Source organism: Arachis ipaensis, chromosome B10 (assembly GCF_000816755.2).
Source record: "Arachis ipaensis cultivar K30076 chromosome B10, Araip1.1, whole genome shotgun sequence".
NCBI lineage: Eukaryota > Viridiplantae > Streptophyta > Magnoliopsida > Fabales > Fabaceae > Arachis > Arachis ipaensis.
In genome coordinates this window covers 3187581-3195489 of record NC_029794.2, presented here as the reverse complement: position 1 = coordinate 3195489, position 7909 = coordinate 3187581, and positions in this window count along the sequence as shown.

Genomic DNA, 7909 nt, shown 5'->3' with positions numbered 1-7909 from the left:
ATTTAATATTTATATTATAATATATATTACTAATTTTACAATCAAAATGTGTTGTATAACACTCTTTTGTAATTAAATTGAAATCTTTTCTTTTAAAATTTAGGAAGCATCTCCTTCTTACTTTTTTTTTATCCATTCTATCTCTCTTATATTATTATCATTAATTATTAATTTAATAACTAAAATATATCACATGATATTTTATATTATAATTAAAATTAAAATCTATTATATATTATTAATTTGACATACAAAATATGTCATATTATATTCTATCTTATTAGTCAACTGAGATTTATAATTTTATTTACTCGTAATACATTTAAATAATATAAATATTACTTTTATTTTATTGATAATTGATGCATTTAATAACCATCCCTTATATATTATTAATTTCGAAGATGTTTGATAATCAAAAGAATTTAATCAAAATCAGTTCGAATTTATCTTATTTAACATTTATTAATTGTTAAATGTTAAATAAAATAAGTTCTAACTTTTTTTATTTCTTTAGTATTATCGTATTAATTTTATAATCAAAATATAATAGGTGACACTCTTTTATAGATGTGACAAAGCGAGTAGTCAGCCACCATTTCCAACCAAAACTTGTTTTAAAAAGAGATAGATCGACTCGAATCATCAATTAAAATTAACTCAAAATGCTACTCTATTCCGCTTTATTATTTGCATATATACTCTAATTTACTCAACAAACATTAAGCTTATATATCTAGCATTAAAATTTGGGGAGTTCTATAGTGTGGATGGAAAAAAAAATCCACACCTATAGATATTACGTGGCAAACCTCTTAGATGAACACGTTGTGCTTGGCCATAGTCAGAGAGTTCAGTTGATGGAACACTCGGTCAGGGATTTTGCAGTTGTACTGCAAAATTGTAGAAAAGTTAATCAGTATAATTAGGTCCTAATTGTTTTTGGTAAGTTGGGTCTCTTGGGCAAATTTTTTTTTCTGTGTATGTGACCATAAGTGGGTTTTTGGGCTTGGGTCACATTTTTTATGCAAGTGCAGAAAAAGTGGATAAAATTTAGTCACTGGTAACAATAAAAAGAAAATGGGCTACAAATTTTGTTAGACTTGTCTGGGTTAACCGATTTTTTAATTTCCAAGTGATATGGCTAAGGTTATGTAACTGTTATTTTGTTAGATTGTATATTGTTAAATGGAGAAAAAAAAGAAAAGGATGTAGTGCATTGTTTTGATATTTAACCTAAATAAATAAATAAATAAATAAAGAAATATGTGAGGTATGTTACTACAGTAAAATAATATTTAAGACAGAAAAAAAAATATTTTTATTAATTTTTGAATATTATCTTTTGTTATTGTTTATGTTGCAGTAAAGCCATGGGATGTGGATTTTAGGCCATGCGAAAAATCCTTTGGATCAACGCTGGTATGGATTCGAGTCTCGGGACTTCCAATTTGGTGCTACCAGGAACAAGCAATGCTGCGAATTGCTTCTGCAATTGGGATTCTGGTGAAAGTAGATTTGGCTACTAAGCTCGCAGAAAGAGAAAAATTTGCCCGAGCTTGTGTTCAAATTAATCTTGAGTTGCCTGTAATCAAACATATTATAGTGGAGGGTGTGACTTATGAAGTGGAGTACGAGAGTTTACAGTTGATTTGTGCTACTTGTGCATGGTATGGGCATGATAAATCGTTGTGCATGGAGAAGGAGTCCTTGGAAGGAAACATAAATTCCTTTGGTGATGGAAAAAATAATGAAGCCCCAACACTAGTGCCACACAATAATCATGAGATTCAAAAAGAGGCTGAATCAGAAGCTCGTGATTTGGGTGAGAAATTAGGAGTTGTTAAAGGGAAGGATGTGATTACGGAATCATTGGCTCCTCACGTGCCTGATGGTCTTGTTAATGAGGCATGCATGGATGATGGAGAGGGCTGGCAACAAGTGCTGCGTAAGAAAAAATTTACAATAGGCCAGTCATCAGGTTTGAAGGACCAAGATGGAAAGCAGCACAAGTTTGGTTCGAGAAGGGTTCCAAGGCCCAATTTGCATGGTGATGGAGGCAAATCAACTGGCATTAGGATGGGGAAGCAAGAAAAACATGAAATTGCGCCATCTCCATTGCGCAGAACTCCTGCACGTCGTGGAATTTCTCTACGGAAGCGTCCTCGGCCTTCCTCCTTGCAGAACTCGCCAGTTGATAAAAATGGTGGCACAACGGAGGAAACCTTAGTAGATGGAAGCATGGCAAGTGCAGTGTCAGGGGGTCCAAAGGTGGCAATTATTGAGGATCAGAGTGTGCCAGTACCGCAGGACAAACCACCTATTGAGGTTGGTGATTCTGTTTAGAGTTTATGTTCTTATTTATTCTGTCCCTATTATTTATGGATAGTTTAAATATGATTGTTTGGAATATTAGGGGTGCTTCTAATAAGTTAGCCGGATGCATTGTAAGGAACTTGTTAGGAAATTTAGACCTGTTTTCTTTATTGTGGTTGAAACTCACTCCCCTTTTCAGCATTTAAAATTATTTTGGGAAAGGTTGGGGTATCACTCTGTTGGTATAGTAGAGGCACAGGGGCATAAGGGAGGTATTTGGTTTCTATCCTCTATGAAGGGTGTTTGTTGTAAGTTCATTGATGCTTTTGATCAGGGTGTTACTGTTGAGGTTCACTTTGATAATTTAATTTGGAGGTGTAGTGGTATTTATGGCAGTTCTCAATTTAATAAAAGGGTTTTCCTTTGGGATTATCTTGTTGCACAATCCATGGTTTTTCAAGGACCTTGGATTGTTCTTGGTGATTTTAATGAAGTCAAATTTTCTCATGAATCTAAGGGCTGTCAATTTTCTTATCAAAGAGCAGACATGTTTGCTACTTCATTAGGGGATAGTGGTTTGTTTGATCTGAATACTATCGGGAGGCAGTTTTCTTGGTACAGGAGGGTGAAAAATTATGTTGACGTGGCAAAAAAGCTTGATCGAGTCTGTATAAATAGTAGTTGGTTATCTATCTTTCCAGAGGCTTATGCAGAAGTTTTAAATAGGCTTCAGTCTGATCATTGCCCTATTCTGGTGCGTTGTAAAGGTCGTCCTCAGCCTAAAGGGAATTGACCTTTCCGATTTGTTGCTGCTTGGGCTACTCATCCTGGGTATAAAGATATTGTGAACCAGTCATGGTGGTCTGGTAATAGAGGAATTCATGGCAAGCTTTCAGAAGTACAGAAGAATTCACTAGAGTTTAACTCGAAGGTATTTGGTAACATTTTTGTTAAGAAATGTGAATTAGAGCAGCAGATTAATTATTTACAAAAGCGTTTGGAAGTGGTGGATAGTATTTATTTGCGTCAGAAAGAGCAACAGTTGCTTGATGATTATAATAATACTCTAGTGCAAGAAGAGCTCCTATGGTTCCAAAAGTCCAGAGAGCAGTGGGTAAGGTTCGGGGATAGGAATACAAGATTCTTTCATATTCAAACTCTTGCGCGAAGGAAGCATAATAAGATTCATGGCCTTTTTCTCAAGGATGGAGTGTGGGAAACTAATCCAGAAGTTCTGAGTCAAGAAGCAGAGTCTTTCTATAAAAGCTTATTCTGTCATTTGGATGATGTTGATTTGGGTTGCCTTGGTGATGTGCCTCTTCCTTCTCTGAATGAGGAAGCTTGCAATAATCTTACGGCACCAGTTACTATGGAGGAAGTCAAAACAACTGTTTTTCACATGAACTCTTTTAAAGCTCCAGGTCCAGATTGGTTTCAAGCTTTCTTCTTCAACATGCTTTATTAGTCATCAGGTTGATTTGGGCTTGTGGGAGCCGGTTGCTATTTCTAGAGGGGGACCAAGAATATCCCATTTAATGTTTGCGGATGACTTGCTTCTATTCTGTAAAGCTACAAAGAGACAAGTGCAAAATGTGATGTTGGTTTTAGAGACTTTTTGCAAAGCAACTGTGATGAAGATTAATGTGGAGAAGTCTAAAGCACTTTGCTCCAAGAATGTCTCTGCAACAAGGAAAGAGGTTTTCACTGGGGTATCCTCTATCAGATTTGTCCAGGATTTGGGCAAGTATCTTGGAGTTACCCTTAGCCATTCTAGAGTGACTCGTTCAGCTTTCAATGGTGTCCTGGATAAGATTCGGAGTAGGCTAGCAAGCTGGAAAGGGAGTTTACTCAATCGGGCTGGTAGACTCTGCTTGGTTAATTCTGTTGCCGCTGCTATTCCCACGTACCAGATGCAGGTCTCTATTTTTCCCAAAGGAATCATTAGTAAATTGTTTGTGAGACGGATTGTGTGGAAGCATTTAATCTTGTTACTCAAGATGGTTTTGGGTTTATTGATCCACTGGTGCTCAAAATAAGAGATATCATGCATTGGAATTGGCGTGTTGACTTTCGTTTGATTATGAGAGATGCAAACACGGTGGCAGATACTATGGCAAAGATGGCGATGAAGTTACAACTTTCGCATGTGGAGCTTCTTTCACCTTGGGAGGAGTTTAAGAGTAGTCTTAAACGGGACTGTCCCTCTATTTAAGCAGTTCCTTGTTTTGTTTCTTTTGTTTTTCTTTGTTTAATTTATTTCAGTCACCAAAAAAATTTATTATAATATTTATGAAAGGCGGTAAAAAAAATAAATACAGATATTTAACATTTTTACTGTTTATATTTTTATTCATTCGAATAAAGATATCAGTTAGTAATTTAAAGGTTCTGCATTTAGAATTCATAATCAAGTACAATCAGTGTGCAACGCCAATCAACCAAACACTGCCTGAAGTTCTGATTCTCTAATTGGGAAGCAACAAATTCAGCAACAAATTCAAGTTACAGCAACAAATTTACCAAACCCTAGTAAAGTCCCGATGAACCGCAACATTTACATCAGCAACATGCCAAATTTATTGAATACAATTTCAGCAACATACAAATATAGGACGACAAGGGAAATCTGAAAAATACGGAACAGGGTAGGCATGGTGCAGATACTCACCAACGGGCGACTGTGACTCCGCGACCACCCCTCGAAAGGCAAGAAATCAGGAGTCCCCACGAGTTCCTTCTCCCGCCGGCGACGACAAACCCGAACCACGAGAACCCAGTAACTGCGACGACACTCGGCTGACACTGGGAGGCAGAATCGACAACCACAGACACGGAGGGCGGCCAGCAACCACCGTGTAGAGCTAGACCACTCACTGGCGACGGAGGCGCAAGCAGCCTAGCACCACGAAATCGGACAGGCGAGCAGCAGACGCGGAGGAGACAGGGATAGGAACGAGATCACCACAGCGGAATTCCTTGGGTGCGACGAACGGGCGGCTGCAGTGTACCACTCCCACAGACGGCGACAAGTGACGGTGGAGGCTAGGGTTTGCTATCTGCGGAGGAGGCTAGGGGAAGTAGCTATTTGGTGCAGGAAAGAGTTGGAGAAGGGGGGGATAACGCGTGCAATCCCTTTTCCCCCTTTCAACTAACAAAACGATGTCGTCTTCTGTGAACCTCTGGTTTAGATCCGGTCCAACAGCCCGATTCGGTTCGGCTATTCTTAATGGTTTTTAAAAGTCCAACAAAATTTGTAGCCCATTTTCTTTTTATTGTTACCAGTGACTACCCAAGCCCAAAAACCCACTCATGGCCACATACACAGAAAAAAAAAATATGCCCAAGAGCCCCAACTTACCAAAAACAATTAGGACCTAATTAGACTGATTAATTTTTCTACAATTTTGCAGTACAACTGCAAAACGTCTGACCGAGTGTCCCATCAACTGAACCCCTGACTATGGCCAAACACAACGTGTTCATCTAAGAGACTTGCCACATAATATCTATAAGTGTGGATTTTTTTTTTTCATCCACACCATAGAACTCCCCTTAAAATTTAACGTTGGACAACAAAAGAAAAAAATTTTGTATCTAGCATTAATTGTTCATTTTTAAATATTCTTAAATCTTATATTTTATTTTCAATACTACAAAGAAAATTATTTTGTCTAATACAAAATCTTTACCCTAAGTTTGCCATTTTTTTAGTCGTCGTTAATTTGCATGTGCCTTCATGCTACTGCTATAATTCTGTTAATTTGGTTTGCATTATTTTTTTGTGTGCATTTATTTTATAAAATTTTTTTAGTGTAAAAAAAATATTTTCTTTCGCTTTTCATTAATTACTTTGTAATATAAATAATACAAAATATTAGAGAAAGTATATATACGCAAAAATATCACGTATTACATCAATACATAATAAAAAAAATTCACTCCTCTCCTTTGAGAAATATTAAAATGATACTCTCTTTCTTTCTATTTGTAAAATGTACATTCTCCCTCTTATAACTTTTAAAAAATCTGCTCTTTAATCTATTTTAAATTTTTTGTGTTAACTAAGTTAATATTAGTTAACACACAAAATTTAAAATAAATTAAAAATGAGATTTTTTAAAAGTTATAAAAACAAAAAATGTACATTTTATAAATAGAAAAAAAAAATATCATTTTAGTATCTATAAGACGAGAGAATAAAATTCTCTCTATAACCAATTATATCTAATAGTTACCCATTACTTTGAAACTCCTAAAAGAACTTTTCTATCACATTTTTTCACATTTTTTTTTTTGTCAATGAAATCATTGGAACACCCGTTTCATTGATCATTAAAAAAGCAAATAGACTCAATTGAGACATAGACAAATAGTAAAATATTTCTTTTGATAACTTGAGTGGCGCTAGCTTAGAGTATTAAGATGAGAGCTAACTTGATCTAGGGTGCTTTTTGAAATAAATAAAATATTTTAAAATAAATCTGCACGTGCTCTTTTATTAAATCCTTCTAATAATACAAAACTATGGCGTATAGAGTTATGGAATTTTTATTATAATACATAAGGAGCTACAGAAAGCATAATAATGATTGTATCAAATCATATGATTTTTGGCATGGCAATCTGGGTTGACGCTGCTGTAAATACAATTGCAGACTGTACTACTCAAGCACTGGCCACTTGCAACCCCCAAGTTACTTGAATACTTCTGATCACAGAGTGAAGAACAATGCGGAATAGTGCATACATCAATGGGTTCTTTCGCTTGACATTTAGTTAGACGCTGTGCCTCTACTAACCCACTATCTGCAACAATAAAACAGTATTATTTGTTATAAAAAAAATTTTCTAGAACACATGACAAGGATGAATCATGAATGAATAGATGATAAACAATGCTACTTAGTAGTACATACCAGAAGCAAAGAAGAGAATAACAAACAAAACAATAAGAGAAGTGGACATAATTTGATTTTTCATTTTTTTCTGTATCACGAGAAATATTTGTACAGAATTATTAAACGTGTTTGAGGACAAGAATGAAATTTAATTAGTCGCTATGAGAGAGCACTATGAAGATAAAATTTGTTTTAAAAAAAAAATAGACCGACTCGGATCACTAAATAAAATTAACTCAAAATGCTAGTTTATCCCATTTTATTATTTGCGTATATACTCTAATTTAGTCAACAAAAATTAAACTTATATATCTAGCATTAATTGTTCATTTTTAAATATTCTTAAATCTTATATTTTATTTTCAATACTACAAAGAAAATTATTTCGTCTAATTCTTAAATCTTATATTTTATTTTCAATACTACAAAGGAAATTATTTCGTCTAATACAAAATCTTTACCCTAAGTTTGCCATTTTTTTGGGTGTCGGTGGTTTGCATGTGCCTTCATTCTACTGCTATAATTATGTTAATTTGGTTTGCATTATTTTTTTGTGTGCATTTATTTTATAAAATTTTTTAGTTTAAAAAAAAATATTTTGTTTCATTTTTTATTAATTACTTTGTAATATAAATAATACAAAATATTAGAGAAAGTATATATACGCAAAAATAATATATATAACATTAATATAT